Source organism: Polistes dominula, unplaced genomic scaffold, assembly GCF_049000335.1.
Source record: "Polistes dominula isolate Pdom_NZ unplaced genomic scaffold, Pdom_raw_medaka contig_12, whole genome shotgun sequence".
NCBI lineage: Eukaryota > Metazoa > Arthropoda > Insecta > Hymenoptera > Vespidae > Polistes > Polistes dominula.
Genome location: NW_028301116.1, coordinates 3765845 through 3792250, shown reverse-complemented (window position 1 = coordinate 3792250; position 26406 = coordinate 3765845). Strand labels below are relative to the sequence as shown.

General features: G+C 33.9%; 1 long non-coding RNA gene across 1 annotated transcript; it reads left to right on the top strand.

Annotated features, from left to right (window-relative positions):
* Positions 1–26406, top strand: LOC149031068 (uncharacterized). The gene is made up of 3 exons (XR_016178083.1): positions 1–112; positions 21315–21366; positions 25149–26406. It is a non-coding gene; the product is annotated as an uncharacterized LOC149031068 (long non-coding RNA).

Here is a 26406-nt window from a genome sequence, read left to right as displayed (position 1 = left end):
GTAAATTATCGTAATTTATAAATTAGGGTTATCTATTTGCTATTTTAGTATGAAAAGTTAATAGTGTACAATATGGAAGAGAAAGAAGAAATCGATGACTTCGAGAGTTACCGTAAGTATAATTTTACATATATAACAAGTAAATATAATTTTTTGTTTTAATTTGCGATCATTTAAAGATAAAATAGCGTGATTGTATTTGTTTGATTAGTTGAAATTAATATTTAAATTAAAAATGTCATTTAATTTAATAAGAAATTATATTTAGATAAATATAGACACTAATAAGTATGACGAAAGTTAAAGATTGTTGTATTAGGAAAATAGCGACGCTTCAAGATGGTGGACACCATTCTGTTATTATCATTAAATTAATTATATTTTCATTATGTTTTATGTATTATCGTTATTTTGCAATCATCAATGATCCGATCAGTTTAATATAAATTTTTACAAACGTTTGAATTACTGCGAAGATTTTCAATGACAATGAAGTAGGCTAGTAATGTACGGGTTTTCATTGTTGTTTATGAAGAGAGGAGTGAAGATGGGAATAGGAAGAAGAAGAAGAGGAAGAGGATGAGGTGAGAGAGAGAGAGAGAGAGAGTGAAAAAAAAGAGGAACTGGTTTAAATATTTTCTGGGCACGTGTTTTACATGGGTTGAGAGATATACTCTGTTCTCTCTGAAGAGAGAGCACGCTCAAATGTATAAGGCCCAACTCGCTTATCTCGGGTCAGATCTCAGCGGTGATCTTCAGCACTCATTTTTTCGTACGCTCGCTATTATGCTCGTCCACGAAGCTATCTCTTTCTCTTTTTATCTCTTTCTTTTTTCTTTTTCTTGTACCCTTTCTCTTTCTCTTACTCATTCTCTCATAAACTCGTTCGTCCCTTACAAAGGCCCTTCCGACTATTATTAATTATCGCCCTGTCTTTCCACGAGCGTACGTGCATACGAAAAGTGTTATGGTCAATCGAGTTTGTTTGAACGAGTAAACGTTCTATCTTGAGAACATATTTCATAAGGAAGACAATAGGATATATAATTAAAGATTATGTCGTATCTATCTGTCTTTTATAAGATAGATTTAGATTAGATTATTTTCATAGGTATTGTGTTTACGTTAATATTTCACGGTTCAATTAGAAAGTTCTAGTTGTCTTTATATCATTCAGCAAAGTATTAGAGAAATTCCATTTGTATGGGTATGCAGAAGAAAGATATAATGTTATATTAAATAAAGTTCACAATTAATTAGTTAATAATTAAAAATATTTACAAATAATTAATTAAATGTATATAAAAACATTGTTTTAGATTTGTATACATTTTCATATATATAACACTTTTACATTTAAAAAGTAAAATAGCAATTCTATAAATAAAAATTGATTAAATTCACGTAAGCAATTGAAACGGATTAGTGTAATTTATTTTTAACGTGTAACACTTACGAAAGATAGATTTTTTAAATAGTATATCTGTGTTAGAAGCAAAGAAAGAGTGATAGTCAACGTGATGCAAAGTCGCGCGTGGAGAGTGAGCCAATCAAAACTGAGAATATGGCAAAGAGAGAGAGAGAGAGAGAGAGAGAGAGAGAGAGAGAGAGAGAGAGAGAAATAATTACAATTAATTTAGATGGAACATTAAATCTAGGCGAGTGGGCCCACCGACAGAATGACACAACTGGCTCTGATTAGTCTTAATGTGTTAATTAGAGAAGATTGCTGTCCGACTTCTTTCTTTCTTTATCGATCTATCCTGTTCCTCTCTTTCTCTTTCTATATATACATATATTATATATATATATATATATACACATATGTATATGTATATATGTATATATATATTCCCTGTTCGAGGTCGATGTCGTCAAAGTAGCTGGTGCTGTACGGTCGTTCGACTCGCCGATTTGCGAGTGAACGAGAAGGAAAGAGAAAGATAAATAGAAAGAGAGGGAGAGAGAGAGAATGAGAGAAAGAGAGAAGGAAGAGGATCGTCGAGAGGAAAGGAGATCTTACCAAGTATCATATTTTAGCAGACATCAACGTACCGACACACACGTACATGTTCGCACACTTATACATGTTCTCGGTCGATCATTAATCACTATTATCTCGGGGTAATTTTTCTTCGATATAATTTCGTCTGTTTACCCCCGCGAGTTGGCGCGCGAGGTTGCACACCATAACGAGAGAGAAAAAGAGACAGAAAATACCATGGACGGGATCGAGAAGATCGGCGCCGAGACTTTCTTCTTCTTCTATCTTACAACCACCCCCTCCTCCTTTTCTCTTCTTTTCCTCATCTTCTTGCTCTTTTACTTCGTGGCGCGTGAACTCTCGACATCGACTTTGTATATACCTACATAAGTTTATTTATATGTGATCTATGTATGTGTTGTGTGTAAATGTGTGTGTTTGTAGTTGCAGCTTCGTTAGCCCGAAACTCGAAGAAGGCGCATTTCCTACATATAAATGTCGACAAATCGTACCTTTCCGCGTCATCATGAAAAAAAATGATAGCCCTTTCCCCCTTCCCCCTCTTACACGTACTTTCTCCTGGTGATACTATTCTTTTAAAAAAGAAACCTATTCGTAGGTTACCTAAATTGAAGTCTTTCTACTACGATTGTTTTTGGCATACTTTAACGATAAATACTTGTTTTATATTTTTTTAAAATTAATTTATTTTTAATCATTCTTCGTTCTCTCGTTTATATCCTTTGTATTCTTTTTTTTTATATATCACGGGTTACAAAGGCTAAACGATACTAATTGATCTTACTTTGGGATTTTTATTTATGCTATGAGTCTTCGTTACTTAATTGGTATATTCTGAATAAGTTTGTTCCGAGATGATGGGTTGGTAGTGGTAGGGATGGATGATGGTGGTGGTGACGGTGGTGGTTGTTTGATCGATCGTTTCTTGCACGTTGAAAAATATTTGATCGAATTAACGATCGTCAGTCTCAGCTGTCGCGAAAGGAGCTAGATTAATAAGGTAGATGAAAATAATTGTGAGTTCGGTGATTATTAAAGATTCTTTTCTTATCAATATCTTTTACTTTCTTTTTTCTTTTCTTTTTTTTTGTGCAATTTTTACTCTCACATACCATATTTTTATTTGACTTTATATGCCTCGTTAATCATATTAATCATGGAATAAATTAGACAGTTACAAAATTCCAATTACATATCATCGAACTTCAGAACCAATTACAAGCGTATGAAATTATAATAATAATAATAATCATACATTTAAATATTACATACTGTCACGTATTCGATAATTTTTATCTTTCATTTTTATCAATTTATTTATTTATTTTTATTTCACAATTTTAAATGTTTTCGTATCTCGTACAAAATTCGATGTATTTTAATTAATTTAATTAATTTTAAAGATTTATATTTTAAACATGAGATCATTATTATCGTATATAAGTTGAAAATTAGTTGAAAATAGAATCAGAAAAAAAATACAAAAAATAATTGTCCTTCAAGTTCGTACTCGATGCTTTTCACTGTGGATGCACATTCTCGGACTCTTGTTCCAATGCGTTAAAAGTCTAATTCTTATCCAACCACTCGTAAGTCGAGTAGCTGTTTGCACAGTTAATGCGAGTACTTGCCCTGGAAAAAGTGAGAAAGAGTAAGAAAGATAGAAGGATATTCGTAGTATGTTATTTTAATGTTATTTACTTCGACGAAGTGAAGCCACTCGGCGCCAAGCGTTAGTCAATGAAATCTTGTAAGGATTATGCTAATTCCTTCCTCGATGTTGTGTTAGAACACGATCTTTCGCGCGATATCTAACTTACGTGTTCCTTCTACAAAATATCCGTGTTCTTTCTCTTTCTTTTTCTATTCTTTTTCTTTTTCTTTTACTATTCCTATGCTTTATACATTTTAAATATTAAGAATGTTCTTTCAACCATTCTCAAGATTTGTTATTAATAGCACACTTCGCTAACGAAATACCATGACCTTACAAATAATTATTAATGTCTCTTGCGATATTAATTTTTGCTTGTAATTGATTAACTGTAATTAATTTTTTAAAAACGTAACTTGAGATCTTTGGAATGTGAGTAGGTGGGTGGAAAAGTTTTGATCCTAACGAAGAAACAGTTTCTTTTTTTTTTTCAAATTTACTTTTATATATCTTTCGACATAGTACTCGAAACTTATTAACCAGTCCGAGTTTAATAACATACCTCCTTTAAAAAAAAAATGAGCCTTCGAAGAGTCTTGAATGGTTCTTTGTATTAATTTTGGGAATGCCCGTTTCAAGATTTTTAGTAATAAATCTGTTAACAAAAAAAATAAATGTATGGTATTTAAAGGTGTAATAGGGGGGAGTCTGTTGAATAAATCGAGGTCAGAATGCATTCCGCAGGGACTCGCGCATTCTCACTGTTAAACTCCGAACGTTAAAGATTTAAACCCAGGAACATTATCCGTGCCGAGTCACGATTTTCTTTCAATACGTATTTTGCACACTGTTTCGAACGGTACAATTGCGTACCTTATTATACTAAACACACACAGTACACATATAAATATGTGTTAATATATATATATATATATATAAATACATGTAAATTTTTATATATGTACGTGAAAGAAAGGTAAAGAAGGATTATGCTGAGGTAGTAAAAAAAAAAAATTAGTAAAATAAACTATTAAAGAGAGAAAGATAGATAGATAGATAGAGAAAGAGAGAGAAAGAGAGATAGATAGAACATAGTTATCTAAGGTAATGCAAACGCCGAAAGCCCAGCACTTAGGGAACGATTTAATGAACGTCGATGCTTAAATAAATGATAGTGCAGGCGGAGAGTAACGAGAGTGCCATGGAATTATATGTTTCGGCTTACATAAGGCCGCCCCCCATTATGCGTGAAGTTTCTGTCCTATCTACCTCTTGTATCCTATCCTAGGGACTAACTATCTTCTGTGTGTTCGGAGACTAACTAACAGTAAGACTCTTTCAGAAAGACCAACACTAAGAAAGATATAATATGAAAGAGTAAGAAAGAGAATCAAAACTGAGAGAGATAGAGATAGATCCTGTAGATCTTTCCACGAGATGATGGTCATTCGAGGAACGGATATAAATCACCTACAAGAAGTGTCATCCCATGGTCCACCCCCGGCATTCCTTCATTTGAATATGACTATCTCTCTCTTTCTCTTTCTTTTGCTTCTACTTCTTCTTCTTCTTCTTCTTCTTCATCTTCTTCTTTCGACACGATGATCTTTCAGCTCGCTCATCATTACGTGCCATGTAGATGTACTACCTATACTATGCTAAATGAATATTGTATCAGTTCGTTTCATTCTATAAGAATGTGTTCTTTTTTTTTCTTCATATTATTACTATTATTTTTCTAATATTTATTATCTCATTTCGATCGAGTCATCATGGTAAAGTATTTTGATGTTTGTTTATAAAATCGATGAATCTATTCTTCAATCGTAAGATGATATAGCGTTAATGGTAATTTAGATTAATTTATCAAGAAAAATAGAGAAATTTGTTATACCAAAAAAAAGAGAAAAAATATAGGAAGAAGAAGAAGAAGAAGAAGAAAAAGGATCGTTGGTAATTATGATAAAATAGTGAATTATTATTAGAATTCTAAATACATCGTAGGAGAAAATTTCGCGCTTTCATGATCTATGGATCGTCGATGATGAAAATAATATATTGTAGCTGTGTCGCTTAGTTTGTTTTTAAAGAGACAGCAAAACGAGGGGTCGATAGACGTCTTGGCAGGATCCTCTTAATTAATCATTTATATTCAATAACGAAGATGGAGAAGCATGTGCAAGAAAGAAAGAGAAAGACAGCGAGTCTTTCGAATGCTTCGACGATGATTCTGAAGTTTATCTCTCCTCGCTCGGGCACATTAATAATTAGGAGGAGGAGGAGGAGGAGGAGAAAAGAGGAGGAGGGAGTGAGTTAGTGGTATCACTGTTACTCGCGCAGCGTTGATTCGATCAGCCACGGCTGAGATTCCTCTCCTCCTTTTTCTCCTCCTCTTTCTTAGATGCTGCTGAAGAGCACACTCTGGAAGATGCGAGAGAAACAATCATTGTGACTCTTTGAAAAAAAAGAAAAAAAAAAGAAACAATTCTTTCACCGGTGAGATTAATACGATCCTCACCTACTGGGTGGCACCAAACGTGATTTCGCGATCCCTCGTGAGCGAGAATGACTACGTGAATGTAATCAATATGATTTCTTACTGCCAATTCAAATCGATATATTTTAATGTGCATGGGATATTCAATTTCGAACGGTGAATCGTACCCATCTAATTGATCCACGGATATTTTTTTATTTCTTTTTTTCTTTTTATCGTGAGTACGATAATTTCGATAGGATAGAGAAACCAAGTGTTATAAGTGAATAAGAATAAAACATAATTAAAAATATTCATTATATGATATACATTCGTTGTTATTATAATATACTGTATAGGTTATTCAAAGTAGGGGAGAATATTTGCAGTGTCGACGAATCACCCAGTATATAAACGTTGAAACTAGAGTCACCGAGTGTGCGCGTTTACATTTGTTAAGTCACGGAGTGACCGGTTAAGATCTTCGCTAATTATCATCATTTATAATTGTCCCTTCTCGAGGCACCCTCGTATAACGTGGTCGTTCTTCGCGGAAGGAAGAGAACAAGAGAGAAGAGAACCTGCTATATCTCTCTCTTTCTCTCTCTCTCTTTTTCTCTCTACTTCTCTCGAGGTTTAATATTTCAAATAAATGCGTGCATTAGCGCGCTATCTCGTCGTGATCCTCCGTTGACTATTAACAACGTCGGCCGAGCCACTATTATGACTTATCTGACCAAGGAAGAGAGGGCCCTTCTCGCTACAATACTGTTCTCTTTCTTTCTCTTTCTCTCTCTCCTATTTTTGTATTTTTTTTTATTTTTCATCTTCTTCGTCCCACCTTTCCAGTCACCTAACGATTCTCCTTAACGCGACATCGTTATATCACGCTGCGGATACCTACTATTCCGATCCGCGTGTACGTTGAAGCTAAACCACAAGCTTGATTATTTCCAAATGTAAAAGGAAGAAGATAATAACTAAACAGATTACTATTTCTTTCAAGTCGAGCCATTAAAGGAGCCAACCGTACCTCCTTACTATGTTTTCTGTTCCTCGTATATATATCTATTATGCGTAGTATATACACGTAGGCCGATCATAGTGATTAATCTTTGTTGCTTCTGTTCACTTATAATTTTGAAGATATTATATTTGAAGATTATAAAATTAAATCAATTTGAAAAGAAAAATTTATATGCTCTGGCTATTAAATTTTAAAATTGACAAAATTAAATTAATTCTGATATAAATTACCTTTTTTTTTTTAATAATAATAAATAGATCTTGTTTCTAGTCAAAATAATTTCAACAAAAAAAAAAAGATTTCCAAATGTTTTCAATCCACTCATGTATTATATAAAAAATAAATGAAATTAATTAATTAATTTTCAACAATAATCTTCAAATTGTTCAACGAATACTTAAATATTTAAAAAGAATAATATAAAATATATAATATTAAATTACGATCACATGATAAATTTTCGTTGTAACAATCTATAACGAATATAACAAGAAACGATATAGGTATATAACATATATATTAACGCAATCGTTCATCGAAAAGTCCTGTCTTTGATATTTCTCCACCAACTAACTCGAAACCTGTCCATTCTGTCTTAAAAACGAAACGATCGTAACGTTACTTCGTTTCTACCTTCGATATCACGTCCCTTGACCATTTAAGGACGCTTCATTAAGTAGCTAAACATTTTCACGGACACCCGGTAGCGCGTTAATGACTGATGACTCTGGAAAGTTAGTAGGATAAGCAACTAACGAACAGAGCTACCTGCTCTCGAAGTTTTTCCTTTACCCCTGCTGTTTGTTTTACTTCTTGGTTTCATCTCTCGGTCACTTCTTCCATTTTTAACTCTCTCTTTCTCTCACTCTTTCTACCTTTCTGTCTATTAATTTTTTTTTCTTTCGAGCATGGTATTTGTGCTTTGCTTCCTTATCGATAAATGTCATCCTTTATTAATGAGCCGAAGATAAATTCAGAGACGCGACAACGGTCGTTCTACTGTTTGGTAGGAAGACACTCCTCTTTCTACTCTCATCCTCTTACCCCCTGCTATCCCTCTTACCCCTTAGTACTCTTGGTTCTTTCTTCGTCTCGTTGGAATATCTGGTGAAAAGCGCGATCCTTAGTCGAGGGTGGGCCAAGATCGTTAGAATCGTCTGGACCCTCTCTCTCTTTCTCTTTTGAAACGTCCCGATCGACTTATTAATTTTCAACAGAAGGAAGGAACGAACGAACGAAGGGACCCTTCTACGAATAGATTATCATTTCGCTACCGTACACATCACTTATTATATCTCGCTCATTATAATATTACGTCTACCTTGATACATATATATATACTTAAGGATTTTCTTTTTTATATTTTATTTTTCTTAATATAGTCACAGCTAACTAACATCGATAAAAATTTTTCAAAGAATGTTTAATTTCGTGATCTCATAAAAAGTATCGATGCACACATTAATGGTTCTGCTCGTAACTATCGAATGATCACTAACAGAAACGATCGATCGTGTCTCGATTCTCGTTTGAAAATGAAATTTCATAGCACGACCGCACCCTTGGACTTTTTAAAACCTCGACTCGAGCCCTTGAAAAAAAATACCACACCCCCTGCCGCGAAAGAATTCTTTCTATCTATTTCTCTCCTTCTCTCTATATATGTTGCTCATTCCTAATATATATTTAATCAGGCTCGAAAGCACGCACACATGCATACAAGTAAACTTATACTCACACATACACACATATAAACGCACATCTCTCTATATGTATGTATATACACGTGGAAGATGTTAGATGTTCGATGACGTTGCTTCCAATACACACGTATAAAGATACACATATACACTCTTATGATCATATCACATATACAAGTGGACCATTGGTACATTAAGCTGACACCCACACGAATACAAGCGAGGCTTGCTCTCGTCGAGTGGATTCGAACACCTTTTTTGAATCAGAGGGTCAAGCGACTTGGCCGTAGATCATCTTAATGCCTCCATTGTTGTTTTAGGACGGCCGCGACTATACTGGGTGTCCGAAGCGATAATGTCGATGTATCTTCCAACGAGAACGGAGAATGAGTGTGAGAGAGAGAACGTAGACCCTTGATATCTTCTACCTATATATATATTGCATATATATTATCTTATATAAAATATATATATATATATATATATATATATATATATATATATAGTATAATATACAAAAATGAAGAGAAGAAAAAAAAGAGAGTCACGCAAGTTATTGACCAAAAATTTTGGGGCGTGTCTACTGAAGACACTTCTTCTTTTTTCTTAAAACATCTTTTCGCGCAACCGTATAAAACTCACGATTCTTAGGACACCTTTTCTCGTTTTATCTTTTGCTCAAGTGAGAGAGAGTAAGAAAGAAAGATGGATGTGCGATTCGATTTACATTTATATAAGACTTTTCGTGATTTCTTATTTTCTTTGTTTTTTAATCGAATTTCGAAACTATTTTATAGAATGAGAGAGAGAGAGAGAGAGAGAGAGAGAGAGAGAGGGGATAAGAAAATAAAAAAATCACCTAAAACAAGTAAAAATGTTGATTCTTTAAGAGCACGCAACGTTCGACAGATTCTCCAAAAAAAAAAAAAACCAAAAATGAAAAAGGGATTGAATTTTTTTTATTTTTGGTGAGAGAAAAAGAGAGAGAAGGAAGAAAGTAAGAATTCTGTTCTCGCGGTTTGCTTTTTCGGTACTTTCGAAGGGGAAGGAGGGATTCTGAGAGTCGTACGGTGGACCATCGGGAGAACAGGGAAGGCCACTCTTGGTCGGCTTGTAAATCCAGAGCTCCTTGTAAATCCGGCTGTAATTCCGAGCGAGGACGCGAGCCGCGAGTAGGAACGGGTGGATGGTGGGGAGGATTGGAAGAGGGTTGTTGGGTAAGAGGAATTACGATATACACGAATCGCGAATTACCCTTGGAGAACGGGCCGCGGGAGATCGAACGCGTTGACATCGGAAACTACTTCGATCTTCGATCTTTACGTACGATCCAGCTGCTGCCTCCATCCGAAAGAGAAAGATTATTCTTGAATTTATCTTTTACCTTTTCCTTCTTTTTGTTTTTTTGTTTCAACATTTGTCTTTTACTTGGTATTCTTACCTCGTCTCTTACATTTTTTATCTTTAAGAGAAAATAAATCCATTTAATTCTCGTATAAAAAGAAACCACAGGATTTCGGAAATGCAAATGATCGATGTAGAATTTTTGTTTAATAAATTGTGCTTTAATTAAGTATTGTATTTAGAACGTCTTATTATTAAATTAAAAAAAAATAATTACTTTACTTAATTACACTCTTTTTCTCTCAAGACAATATTACGAATTATATTTAAATGACATAATTTAATAACTGAATACATTTTATCATTGAAATAAAAAATAGTATTTTAGCACATTTGAATGATTTTAGACGTCGTACATAATAACATGATTTCAATACCCCATGATTTGTATTATTTTTTTGTTCGTAACTTTTCCTTAACACGCTATTTTTTTTGTCATATAAAAATTACGGTAAAAAAAAGTTGAATTAAATTGTTTTATAGAAAATCCCTAGAGTATATTATTATTTATTGCCAATGGAGTCGTTTAGAGTAAAACTTAAAAGGTGTGATTATGCTATCGCATGCAACCACAAAAGTACTATACTATATACTAATGCTATCCTAAGTTCGACCCGTTTAAGAGAGGAAAAAAGATAGGCGTAGTGTAATCAAGAAAGTAAACGTATGTGTGTGTATGTTGTGGATACGTCTTTATCCCTCCCTTTCTTTTTTCTTTTTTTCATAGTGTAGATCATTTAATCACGTAGAAAACTCGCGCGCGTCGTCGTCGTCTGACCTTTAGCATAAATACGTCCGGCTCTGGCGTTAAAAGTTCAAAGTAAGAATCGTAATCAATAAAATAAGGTTGTACGGTGATCGCATGACTTCGATATAATACATATATATACGTATATCTATAAAGGATAGTAAGAAGAAGAAGAAGAAGAAGAAGAAAATGAAGAACAGGATCGATGGATGGATGGATGGGTATGGCGATGGGTTTGCATCTATCTGAGTTGCGATAAAACGTCGAGTCAGCGTTTTGAGCGTAAGTCGACTTCGTTATAAATTTTCTTTACAAGGACGGATGTATCAAGAAAGAAAAAGAGAGAGAGAGAAAGAAAGAGTTGTTAGTTTGATCTTACGCGTGGGAGCGAAAGGGTTAAATACGAAGGAAGGTAAAGGGTGCGAGTAATAGGAAGAGAAGATAGGAAATGATGATAATAATAATAATAATAATAATAATAATAATAATAATAATAATAATAAATAAAAAATTGAAAGGAGAGCGAGAGAAGGTACGAGAGGAATAAATAAATAAAAAATAAAAATCCAAAATAAGAACTGGGAGAGAAATCAGTCGAGTCGGACTAATCCGCGATGCGTTGAGATCCGATCTTGCATCAATAACCTTAATAAACCAACAACCACTCATGTTAACGCGTAACACAACCCAGACATGGTATATCTCGCGATTGGTCGTTCCTCGGGGGGACCCTTTTAACTTTCTCTCTTTCTCTCTCTCTCTCTCTTTCAATTCTATCTTTTTTTTTGAATCTTTTTACTTTGACGATGCCCACGCTGCGATTGGCATTTCGCCAAAGGGCCCTGAAACTTCTTTCTCCCTTGTCTACGCTCGTGTGTTGATACTTCGTGTATATATCCCTAAGCTTGATTTTCAATTTTCTTAGAGTATATCGAATCATCATTGTTTGTTTTACTTTTTTTTTTTTTTAATATGACGTCAAAAATAAATATACGTAGTTCAGAAAAAAATAGTACGAAACTGTTCACAATTCATACAGTATTGAAAGTAAGTTTACAATTCGAACAATTATGTCACCCTTTTAATTAGAATACTAGAGATTTTAATATTATATTTAATTAAATGTCAAATAGGTTGCATACCTTGAACTTGTAAAACATAGACAAGAATAAAATGAAACATAGAGTTTCTTATTTAAGACACCTATTCAATTATATTTACAGTAGAATTTCTAGTATCCGTACATTCTATTATTCGCACGTTTCACTATCTAACACTGTATCTAAGCTTTTCTACTTGTGTCATTTACTATCAAAACAAATAATCGACACGTAGTATATATTCTTTATAAAATAATATATCTTTTGCTTATTGCTTTGATATGAAATTGATATCTAACGCATTTACAACTCACGTGTAATGGCAACGAAAACGAACACGTGTATTACTTAAGTATTGAAATAAAAAAACAAATACAAATACTTTGTAAATTAAAAATTGATGAGAGTTCAACAAAAATGTGTCTTCTAATTAAGTTCTAATATCAAAAGTTCTACCATAAATACAAAATAAATTCATAATCAAATTATATGAGTAACATTTTTAACAAAAATACAATTTTTTATGAGAAACGAAGTAACTAATCAATAAATAAAATTCGTAAACATTGAAATCATTTGATTAATCCGATCACAGTCGATCCCATTACACGCTCGTCTGATCAATCAAACGCAAAAAAAGACCTTCTCTTTATAATCAAATAGAGAGAAAGAGATAGAGGGAAGAGAACTTCTTGCTTATATTTTTTTTTCAAGGTGTTAGGTATACATAAGCTGGTAACCAACGATATAAACTTCGTTTGTAACGGCTCTACTCTCGCTATATAGAGATTTCCTTAGTTCGTTTCTTTCACTACGAAGAGAAGAAGGTGTCTGACGAAGTTTCAGGGCGAGAAGAGCTGTGTGTGGACGACGAACAGAAAGAGAAAGAGAAAGAAAAAAGTGGATAAAAAAAAGAGGAAAGAAGTTTTCGAGGCTGGCATATGCATAAAGAATACGAACCTTACCGAGGATCCGACACCTTCGAACCTGCTCCCCACTTCCCCCCTCTTCCTACACCTCCTTTTTACACTTTTTTTATTTTTATGTCTTTTTGCCATTTTTTTTCTTTTCTTCTTTTTTTTTTTTACCTTTCGCCCAAGCTCCGTTCTTTCGTTGGTTAATTAGATTTTGATGGGTGGCGCGAACATTTGCATCCTTTATCCCCAACTCGAAGACTCGAACCGTTTCTCTATTTCTCTCTCTCTTTCGTTTTCTCGTTCGTCTTTCTTCGACGTCTCCTTTTCCATCTCACTCTTTTACTTTTTCTTTTTTTTCTTTTATGGTTTAAATTTCTCTTTTTTCACTTGAAGCGTTATTCCTTTGCACTGCAGGGGAGAGACGTTTAGGCCCCGCGGATGCTTAACTCCAAAGCGATTTAGCGGGCCAGGGGCCAAGTGTTAACAAGCCGGCACTGGCCGACGTACGTAGCACCTAAACTGCAATACGAGGCTTGCCGTTCCTCCTTCAAGTCTTTGGTCCTTCGACTTTTTTTTTTCTTATTCCTTCCCTTTCACTCCTACACATATCTCTTTCTCTTTCTCTCTCTCTTTCTATCTTTATTATTTTCCTTTTCTTCCACTCGTCTTCTTTCATCCTGATCCTTTCTCTTTCTACGACGGAACTCGCGTTCCACCCGGGTCGCCGTGATCTCTACTTTAAAAGCAGCGCTTATAATTCACTATACACACATATCTATATAAATATATATGTATATTCTTATATGTATGTGTATGTATATAAAGCGTTAGCATAACCCTTCTCTGTGTCATATAAATCATCATCGTTTCGAATTCACCTTGAAGATTTAGTTTTTGCTTTGACAGGCCAACGTCTCACGTGTCGTGAGTATTAAATTCAAATACATATTTGTGAATTTAAAACTATCGTAACAAAATAATTCTCAGATCATATCTATTAGCTCATAAAAATTCGATTTCATTCTTAAACGATTTATTGAATACATGTGTGCTCATAATTCTGAAAGTGGTCTAAGTTAAAATTAAAAAAAAAAATAAAGGTTAAACAATTATTTCAAACTCTATTATATTAAACTAAATAAATTCAATGTAATTTTAATGATATTGTCCAAAAATTAATCGTTAAATAATGTTTGTTATTTCAATATTATATAGAATTCATTTACAACTAGTATTCAAATGTAATTTTTTAAATATCTAGAAACAAAAATATTTCAACTTTGTTAGACCATTTTCATAATTATGGGGATACATATTTTAACGCATATTTGGATATTTCACTCATTAATATATAAACTTTCAATTAAATGTAAATCAAATTAAATAAAAATAAGAACAATCTGTGTAAAAGTTATACATTTTAATTTATGCACGAGAAAATTAGCAAAATGATTGAGTACCAAGTTACGATCGAGTTTTGGGCGTCTCGGATTCCGACATACGAGTATACAGGAGGAAACAGAGAGAGAGAAAGAGAGAAAGAGAATACCTGGCGCGAGGGCAAACGTCAAAACACCTCGCCCACCTACGCGTCCTGGTCAGGAGCGTGCGCAAGCGAGCGCACATTCACCTTCACTCACTCTCACATCAGAGACACGGGAGGAGAGAGAGCACGCGAGATTCCTACGGAGCAACCGATGACTGGAATGACTTGCACTCGATGTCGAACCAAAGATCCCCTTCGTGCACTATACTTTTTCTTTTTGTTTATTTTTTTTATTTTTATTTTTATTCTACATCTTTCTCTTTCTTTCTTTGGTTCTTTCTACCTACCTGAGAATGAAAGATCGTAGAGCAAACGAAAGAGAGAGAGAGAGAGAGAGAAAGAGAAAGGGTAAGGGGGTTAGGAAAGGGAGTGAAGAGGAGTGTTCAGGTAACCTTCATCGAGGGAGGTACAGGCTTAATTTAATTAATTCCATGCGCCATCTTGACAAGTGTGTGCGCATCTCGTACGTGCGTTCAGAGAATAATTTTCATACTCATCCACTGTATAGTTCTTTCTCTTTCTATCTATCGTTTTTCTTCTTTTCTTTTTCTTCTTTCCACTTTCTCCCCCTTACCCCCTTTCCCTTTCCTTTCCCTTCCTGGTCTTTCTCTTCCTCCTCCTCCTCTTATACGCCCTCGCTCGAGTCGTTTCTTCGGTTATCAGATCTCCGATTCATACTCGTCAAGCTTGAGCATCGCTAAGGTAGAGAAAGAGAGAGAGAGAGAGAGAAAGAAAAATAAAGGAAAAGAAAAGAAGTCAAAAAAAAAAAAGAAAAAAAAGGGACGAACATTTATCCACTCCCATCTCGCCGGGTCATTTGTCTTTTTGATGTCGTGTCCTATCTGATTCGTTAATTGCGACCTCTCCATCGATTCATTCTCTACTACCTATATCCCATATAAGTGAATTTATATGGGGATTTGTACGAGAGTTGTTTCGTTGAAAACGTACGATTGACCAAAACCAAAAAACAAGTGAAATTTAACGATACGTCATTTAATTCGACGATTATTTATTAATTTGTTTTTTTTTCCTGCGATATCTCATACGTTGATCATAATTACAAGGATATTTATTTTATAATAGATTAGAGAAAAAAAAAGGAAACTAAATTCGTCGATCATCGAAACGAATCGGTGGAGCAATTTTAAAAAGTAAACCCCCCTCAAAAAATGTGTAATTGGCTCACGATAACGCGAATTATCTCTCGATTTCCAGGAGAAATTTGTTCGGTTCTCGTAAAGGAAAGGGGTAGGGGAGAGGGTGGGGGTATAAAAAAAGTGAAAGAAAAATAAAATAACAAGGAAAGGAAGAATATCGGTCGATAGAAAAAGGAAGGAAGGAAGTTAAGGAAAGAAGGAAAAAGGGGACTTAAATGATGGTGGTGGGGGTAATAGCGCGGAGTTATAAATTACACATCCGCGAGGTTAACTCTATAATGATTTACTAGTCCGGCATGAATCGGCGGCGTTTAAAAAATACCAGTAATTACCGAAAGGCGAGGAGCGCAAAAATGCGGGCCCGCGAAAAAGGGAAAGAAAGATGGAAAGAGAAAGAGAAAGAGAAAGAGAAAGAGAGAGAGAGAGAGAGAGAGAGAGAACACTTTGCGTTCCACCCGCGGCCCAATGGCGAAACGAAACGAAACGAGAGAGGAAGTAAGAAGAAAAAGAAGAAGAAGAAGACTGGTCCGTCATTTAAGTCGACGGCCTCGAAGCTTTAACGCAGATTTATGGGTAATCGAGAGGCTAAGCCAGGCATCATCCTCAAGAACGGCCATACTCTCTTTCTCTCTCTCTCTCTCTTTCTCTCGCATTTTTGTTTTTATTTTTATATTTTTTCTCTCTCTTACTCTCTCTCTCTCTCACTTATTCTCTTGTTGCTTGAAACGGGAAGGGAAAAAATTCTTCTTCTTCTTGTTCGACGCGTCCCCGATCGATTACGATCTTCATTCGGACGTGTCGTAGCCCCGGGCCGGTATTTAAACTCTCTAATTTCCGATCAATCAAGAATTTTTCGTGGAAGTCAAAAATGAATCACGCTGCGTTGGGCGGTTCAACGCTAACTAGCCTTACAATGCTTCGACATTAGTGAGATCAGGAATGAGTATAATAAGTATGAAAAAGAAATAAAGAATCAGAATGAGAGATAGAATAAGATGAAGAAGAAGAAGAAGAAGAATAAGAGGATAGGATGTTCTTTCGAACTTGGCCTCGTCAGTGCCGGTCATTGCTGACAATACAGGTCGAGTTCGTCGCGGGAGGTAAAAAAATAAAAAATGAATATAGAGAGAAAGAGATAGTGTCGAGAGATTCTCAAGAATATCCTTCTCTTGAATGCGTGAGTATGAGTATGAGTGTGAGTATGAGAGAGACAGAAATGATGATGATGAGATATAATCTTTCTCTTTCTTCATTGGGAGCGAAGAGAAGAAATAGAAATGAAAGAATTCCCACTCTCTCTCTCTCTCTCTTGAAGATTGGGCAGGAAGAGGATAAAGTTGGTGGGAGGGAGGGAGGGGTTGCAGAGGGTGAACGTAAGAGATCTTACCAGTCGATAACTAACTCGGCGTGATCACTGAAAAATGGCTGTCAAACATTCTTGTCCTTTTAACTTGCGGCCCACCCCAATCCATATACACTCCTCCTATCTTCTCCTCGTTCACTTTTACACTATCTCTTTCTCTTTCTCGTTTTCTATTTTATCTTTTTTCTCACATGGAGACGAGACTAATGGTCCACGGACGTGACGGTCCGTGCTGCTTCTCGAGGGTCCAGCTTCCGGGACACGCTAACCGTCACGATCTCTTCCTTCTTCAGTTTCACCTTCGTCGCATGATCATTACCACTATTTTTCGTTTATATATATAGTCTTGTTTTTATTATTCTTATCAATTTAGAAAAAGAAGAGAATGAGGTATGGTGTAGGACGATAATATTATTAGTTTATATAATTAATTAGTTTATATAATTAAGTTTATATAATTATAATTAATATTATTAATAATTTTATTAGATGTTTAATGGAACATTTATTTATGTATAAAATTAATTTTATGTAAAAAAAAATGATTGCAGTTAAGTGGAATTGTGTATTTATAATATTAAAAAAATTGATCGTAGAAGAGTTGTCTTAAAATTTTCAAAAGTGTATTTTAAGGTGATCGTGAATTTTCTTTTTTTAGTTGAACGTCAAAAGCAACGAAAGAGTTTCATTAATTATATCAACTTATGTAAAGAGGGGGCATGAGCGGTGGTGGTGGTGGTGGTACTCGAGCAGAAGTACTCACAGACATATGTCGTCTGAAATTGTTATACTTTTACCAAGGGTGTGAGAAGAAAAGAAGAAACGAAGGAGGAAAAGAGGGAGGGAAGGAAGGAAGGAAGGAAGGTAGGAGGGATGCTTCGAAGGTTTTCTTCGTGTTTCATAGGGCTGAAATTTCACGCACGTATCCACACGTTCTTACGCGCTACGTAGCGGACGAGCTCGGTTAAAGTCAACGCCAGCAACCAGCTGGATTATGAACGAGCTCGTGTTAGAAAAGAATGAGAAAGAGAAATAGAATGAAAAGGAGAAAAAATAAAGGATGCTGTAAGATTCTAGAGTGTGCGACCTTTTACCGTTACCGTCGCCATATTTATGTATTTTTCGCTTTTCCACCCTCGATCTTATTTACGCTAACGACCGATATAAATTTTTCTTCAAATGCTTTCGCAGTTGGATAAAGACGTTCCCTTTTTTCTCTTTTTTATTATTATTATTATTATTATTATTATTTTCTTCAGTTTTTATTTTTTTTATTTTTTAAAGTTTCGTTAAGTGTTTTTATATTTGATACAAGGACAATTTATTTTTAATATTTATTCATTATTTTATATGGGTAATTAAATTATATTTTTCTTTTACTCTTTTGTAAGGAATAATTTGTAACTAGTATAAATCAATTTTAAATAGATTGAAAATTTGATAGAAATATTATACATTTAATAATTATAGCAAGTACATTTATATTTTCGATATTTAATAAATTTCTAGTACCTTTTAATATCCTTGTTTTATATTTAAGTTCTGAAACATATTAAGACTTGGTGACAAAAAAAATATTTTAAAATACTTATTAAATTGTATTACTAGATAATGTGCCTGTTTTATAAATAAAACTCAAATAATTATTTTTTATTTCTAAATAATTTTTAACACATATACATGAATGTATCTTTAAACATCTATATTTAAAACACGATAAAACATTTCTTGGAAAGAAAAAATTATCGACAAAATAAAAGAGAGAGAGAGAGAGAGAATAAAAGGTGGAAGAAGTGAGGAAGCGACGGAAGAGAGGACATGACGTGAAGAAGAACATGGCTAAGAAGAAGAAGAAGAAGTAAAGGAAGACTGGTCCAGCGTGTTGCCCGGGGGTGCCAACCGCAGGATAATAATTTTATAATTGGGAGAATTACTGGGCCTTGCTATGGTACAGTCTTTCTACGTGGCGTGGGAGGGTCCACCGACATTGTTTCCATCCTGACGTATAAGACGGTGATCTCCTCACCGGCTGTAGAGCCCTACTCTTGAGATATGGCCGCGTAATCATCGAATCATTATATCCACTCTCGAAATACCGACCATAGTGAGCGAGTGAGTCCAGTATGTGTTGTATGAAAGAGTAGGAAAGAGAAAGAGAATGCTCGTAGACTCAACCGAATTATAAAATTACGTGTGGCTTACTCGTTAAAAACATTATGAGCACTTTATCACGGGAACCGATGCCCTCCGTGCATTTTCTCCTTCCTTTCTGCCCTTGGCCCTTTCTTCCTTTTACCCTTTCCTTTTCTTCTTCTTTCGTTCTTTCTTCTTTTCTTTGAATTTTTGTTTCTTTTCTTGCGTCTCAGAAAGCCGTCTTGTCCAACCAATCCTGTCGCGGTTCGGGTCCGTTTAACCTGTTGACCTTTAGGAGAGTGGACGTATTTCTTCCTAATCGTCGCTCGATTAACGGCCTGTAATTATCCTCTGGGCGGTGCGATTTTATGTTATCTTCACTCTCTCTCTCTCCCTCTCTCTGTCTCTCACTTACTCACTCTCTTTTACTCTCATTTCTGTAATTTTCTTTTGTACAATATTAAATAAAATGTAAAAGTACAGTATGCGAATATATTTTGTTGTTTTTCATCGATTTGAACTTAGTAATAACATTCATTCGTAAAGAAAGTTTTTATAATATTATATTTCATTTAGATTAGATTATTAATGTTAATGTTTATTTGCAAAAAAGAGCTGTGTCTTTTGATTATAAAAAAATATTTAATAGATGTTGAATATTGATCATAACAGATCACTTTGTGGATCATGTTTACTGATAATTCATTTTACACAATATTTATTTAAAAAGTTTAAAAATATTGATGGAATAAGTGGAATTGAGCAGTTTCGTAATTGTTCGAATATAAAAAAAAAAATTGTTTTAAATTGTTCATTTTAATAGTATATCCATCTGATTCGAATCGTGGTAACTCCGTTATGATGGGAAAGTGTTTTCGAGAAATAGACTGGTACGCTCGTTATCCCGAATAATTACCTTGTAACCTTCGAACCTTGTGCTCTATCTATATTGGAACAAAGAGGAAGACAGTGGTTATGTTCCTCAAAGGAATTTCTCTATACTATCTTCTCGCTAACTTTTAACATTCAACTTTTTACCCCTTTTCCAATTTCTTTCATTTTGATTATTTATTTGCTATTTATTGGGTCAGTAGTTTACAAAATTATTTGGTCAGTATTTTTTTTTATATAATATTAGCATATAATAAAATATTAAAGTATAATAAATCATTAATACAAAAACTATCAATATTTATAAATAAAATAATTAATATTATTATTAATATATTATTATTGTAAATATATTATAAATTATTATATTAATTAAATTATTATATTAATATATTATAAAATGATCAATATTTATTATTTAACTTATAATATAATATATAAATACTACAATCTATTTAAAACACATTACTGACCATCCATTTAAAGAATCACCAAATCATTTGCTTAAACAAAAAAAAAAATATAATAAACACCCTAACCATTTATTTTACAAAATATTAGAGTATTAAGAAATATTTTAAACTACTGACCAAATAAATATAAGTGTTTATTCATCATCTCTCTTTTTCTTTTTTTTCTTTCTCTTGTTTCTCATGGTCGCTATGGTGTCTTATCTTCCTCTTGGAAGGACGAGATCGTTTCTTCTGGATTCTTCACCTCGAATGGATCCCCTATCGGCGTGCAATGGCCCGGAGAAGGATGTACTCTTTTCTCTCTTACTCTTTCTCTTTCTTTCTCTTTCTTTCTTTTCTCTCTGGAAGGATCGTTATGCACCGAGCTTGCATCTACGGCCTCGGCAGGTGCAGAAATCGCGGCTTCAGGCTCGATAGGTCCACCGTTTCTTTTCTCTTTCTTCATCTTCTTCTTCTTCTTCTTGTTCGTGGAAGGGCTCATTCTTTTCTGTACTCTCTCACATTGTTATAATTACACCTTTCTAACTACTTTGTGGTCTGATCTCTTCCTAACATTTTTATCTTACTTACTATTATTATTATCATTTTATTTCTTTCTCCGTCTCATAATCAACAAAATAAAATTTGATACAAAGGATATTAAAAATCAATAATATTTTTATTTCTTTTTATATTAATCGGATGGTTTACTAATATTTCTTTTTTGTGTTCTTGCAGATAAATGTGAATCCAAGTGATGAGGTTTTCATAAATGCAAGCTGAAATACAGGTATTTGATAATTTTTAAGGTTAATTCATTTAATTAGATTTATAAAATACATGTCATAAGATAATTATATTATAATAATCTCAGAAAGTACAATATATATTGGGTGACACAGTAAGTTTGTCGATCTTATAAATTCTTTCAAAGATTAATTAGAAAAATAAATTTATTTGCTTAATAAAAACAATAATAATTTACTGTCAATAAATTTATATGTTGACTATGAAATTTATTGATTTATATAAATCAAACTTTATAAATAAAATTTCCAATAATTATTATTTATAAACTAATTTATTAGTTTAATCATAAATTTGTAAATTGATTCTATAAAAATATTTTCTAATCAATTAAATTATTAGCCATACACTGTATCACTCTAATTATTCAATTTATTTTTTTTGAATTTAACTTACGTTTGTGTTTAGTCATCAAACATAAAAATAATATAATACACGGACACATATTTTTTCATTTCTGCATCCTGTTACATCGAACTATTATTAGACATAATATATATAGGTACATATATATATAAGAATGTGAAATTGAGTAGAAGAAAATATCGCAAAAGGAGGAAAGTGAAATATATAGGATATCTTTCGACCGGTTGGCACTTAATCCGATTTAGCTTATACAACGTTACCAACATCTTATTCTTTCCTACTTTACTTTCTTATTTTTTCGAAAATGTAGCATAGTTTAAACGATAGAGAACATCCTTATACGTTATACTTTTAACGTTAATTTAGATATCAATTTACCTTCTCATTCTGAGACCTGACCTTCTAACCCTTAGGAATGTCGCCATGTTACGATTCGATTTTATGATTCCCATAAGAAAATTATTGAAATTGCCATTTATTGGTAAGCATTGGTGCGAGACGGTTTATTCGAACGCCCACGTAGTTTAAACCAAGTCTTATCTCACATTATTTTCTCTTATCTACCAACCTGACTCTCTTCTTGCACACATTGCACACATATACGCACTAATACAATCATTCGATATGTTACAAATTAAATACACGTATACAGGGTATCCCAAAAGTTAATTTACCGATCTTAATATTTACGAAGTTGCTTTTAACCAATACTTAGAGTGTTGCCATTATATTTATATTTTATACGAATTAAACATTCGTATCTTGAAATAATACACACAAAAATTTATTGTAATTCAATAAATAAAATAATAATTGATTTTAATTTTTAATCTTTTTCTCTTAAATACATTGACGTACATGAGAATTTTTTACATGTTATTTTACTTATCGTATAAAATACACGATTAAAAGATTAGATATAGTACACTATGGTAACACGTGGTTCACAGATAATCCACATGGCCTAATTGAAAGAACAAACATCAGTGAGGAGACAGTAAGACCGTTAAAATAACATTTGTGACACCCCGTATCGATTTGTATAATTTTTTTAACTCAACACTTTCTATATATTCCCGTTTTATAATATCTAATCTCGCTTGTCTAATATTCTAATCTCTTGTAATGTAACATGCCAGATATAATAAGTTTTCATAGGTTGGAACGTTAAATCGTTGATATTACCAACGATGAAATTTTTTACAAATAAGTCCAAACGTTAGATCAGTCGATCATTCGACAAACCAATCCACTCGTTCGTTCGTTCGTTCGTTCGTTGGTTCGATCGATCGATCGATTGATCGATCTCTCAGAGTCTACGATCTTATACAATTCGTCTTATTCTTATTCTTATTCTTATTATTCCTATGCGTATAGTCGGCACATCGTGTAATCCACCAATCCATAAAGGGAAAGATTCGTCGAGGATGATTGGCTTTCGCACGAGGGATGAGAACGATCATGATCACGATCATGATTATTATGGTGATGATCATCATTATCATCATCATGATTATGATGATGATGATTATAATGATAATGATGATGATGATGATGATGATGATGATGTTCTCACGAAGAAAAAAATAAATGAACGAATGAAAGAAATAAAAAGAAAGATAAGAATGAAATAAAATGAAAGAAAATGAAATAAATAAACGGGAAAGAGATAGTTCATATTTCGCGAGCTGCTGAGCTAAGGTCGTTGGTTAGTTACTTAGAAATCGAAATAATGAGGCATCGCCTCCTGGGCATAATCATTGGATCACGTGCCACTGCGGTCGCGATCATTTCCCATTATTATTATTGTTATCGATTGCCATGCTCCGTCTTGTATCGTTCCGTCACCCCCTTCCCACCCCACTACCTTTCTCTTTCTCTTAATTTTTTTTTATCCCTCTATTTTTTCTTTTTTGTTTTTATTATTATTATTATTATTATTATTATTGTTATTATTATTCTTTCTCTTGCACACAGCTGACCTCGGATTCGTAAAAAGGGTTTCGAGTAAATTTCAACTTTGATCTCGTACTATGATTCAAGTGATTCATTCAATATTTTGTATTTGTTGTATTTGAAATCGTGATATTATTTTTCTTTTATGTTTCTTTTTTAATTTTTTATATTTTTTCTTTCATTTTTTTTTCGGGGTAAGTTTGGTGAAAGATAACAATATTGTTGTTGAGTTTAAGTAATAAAATATTTGTGTACGTAAGTGTGCGTAATAAAACGAGAACGTTTATCGATTAGGAAGAAAACAACGATCTCCTTAAATTTTATTTAAAAGAAAAAAAAGAAATAATATAGGAATATCATCGATGATCAAAAATATATGGGTTTCGTTAAGAAGTAAAAAAAAAAATTTCATTTAATTCTATTCAATTGAATAAGAATCTTATGATTTGACGATAAAAATTACTCAAGTTATTTTTTTGTATATTTGTTAATCGATCGTACATAAAATCGATCCATTCGATTACTTTATACAGTTAAGTTTTATTCTTTACAAAAAAAATAAAAAAGAAAACAACTAGAAATACAAGAATAAGTGGATACAATAAGAAAAAACAAAAAGATAGAATATAAGAATAACAATCGATAATAATAAGATAATGCAATAAAAAATAGAAAGTAGTGTTAATATCAGTAAGAAGAAAGTTATTATCGATTCTCATCGATAGTATCCTAGATCGATTTTTAATCCTTTATCGCTAAACGTTTGCCATCAGTGGTCGCTCGTACGTAGGAACTTTGGCAATAAAGAAGTTCTAGAAACTCGTACGGTTCGTTCATTACAAGGAGGAAGGATAAGAGGAGAGAAAGAGAGAGAGAGAGAGAGAGAAACGGGAAGAGAGAAGAAGAGGGAAAAGGGGGTTAGAGAGAGGAGAGAGGGTGAACATACGCGTAGGAGTGTAAGAAGGGTGGTTGGGTGGTAGGAACGATCTTCCTCGTTGCTTTCATCCACTTAGGCAGATTCTTGAGCAAATTCCGGTGGACAGCTGGTCCATCGGGTAGGATCGTATCCGGTCTAATCTAATCGTCCAAAAACTCGCCTCATAGCGCGGGGAAACTCCCTTCATTTCGTTCGCCATATTCTCCATCTCACTCTCTCTCTCTCTCTCTCTCTCTCTCTTATCCCCTTTACTCTTCTTCTGCCATAGATGAGAAGGTGAAGGTGAGGAGGAGGAGGATGGGGGAGGAGAAGCTTAGGAGAGAGTTAACAAAGTTCTGGAACGCCAACCGCAAAGAGTAAGAGAGAGAGAGAGAGAGAGAGAGAGAGAAAGATAGCACAGCATCGTCCAGAGTTATTAGCAAAGTTCTCACCAAGGCATCTCCTTAATTACGCTCGTTATATTCTTACCCGGAAGTGTTTAATAAAAGGATAACTTTTTCTTACAGAGTCGAGAGGAAGAGACTTTTCCAAAATCTTCAAGAAACAAGACACCACTTTTCTTTCAACCTGATTTTTTCTTCTTTAAGATTTCTTTTATTGTTATTTTTATTTAACACATTAATCTAGAAATTTGTGTTGAAATATTTTTCGAGAACATGAATTTAGGCATATAAAAAAAGAAAAAAAAAACATTGGAGAAATTGTTGAAAAGTAAACTTATGAGAAAAGACTTTTTGAAATCTAAATTAAGGACACGTTCTCGTACAATGAGAATTTTGTATTATTTTATTCGTGAGACAAATCTCGATGATATCTTACATTAGATTAAAATCAGACACTCTGTATTCATCTGGTATACCGAAGAAGATACTACAGAAAGAAAGAAAGAAAAAAGAAAGAAAGAAAGAAAGAAAGAAAGAAAGAAGAAAGAGAGGAAGGATGCGCACGATCGGCACGTCGATACGCTTGGAAGACGTTCCTCGACGAGAGTACTCGCGAAATAGTCTCTCTTCATCATCGGTACCAAGAAGAAATGGACGAATAAGAAGAATAAAAATAAAAATAATCATAATAAGAAGAAGTAGGAGGAGGAGTGGTGTGCTCGCAGAGCCATAAATGCGGCTTCGCTATTAGGGTGTACGCGAGCGTAGCTTGGCAAAACGTTGCATAATGATCGGTAAGAGGTCGCGAGGAACGGAACTAAGTGGTGATGGTGGTAGTGGTGGTAGTGAAAGAGTAGTAAAGGGTGCTTGAAGGGGGTAGAGAGAGAGAGAGAGAGAGAGAGAGAGAGAGAGAGTGGAGGTGGAGCGAGAGATAGCCGATAAGTAGAAAATCGATGATTCGGTGGTATGCTAATTCCAGGTATACAATCCCAGAGAAGGATAGAGATAGAATGAGATACACAAAACTTGAATGAGAAAGAATGAGAGAGAAAGAGAATAATCGTCGTTCTACACGGCTTTAGTGTCTATATATGAATCTATAGATGTGTGTATGTGTAACGTCCAAGTTGCTACGTTTTAGCCGTTGGCATTAATATAACGAGATATCGCGCTCACAAGACATCCAATCCGCCCCTGGCACTATTCCGTTTTGCTTTCCGCTTGCTCACTCTGCTAGCTGGCATTAACTTGGTCTCCTATTTCCGAAGTACCACCACCACCGACCGACCGATACCGATAATCCTTACGTTTCCAACACACCTACTTAAACTACCCAACTCCCTCAACAACCCTTCGTATTACATTTTTATTTCATTACCTT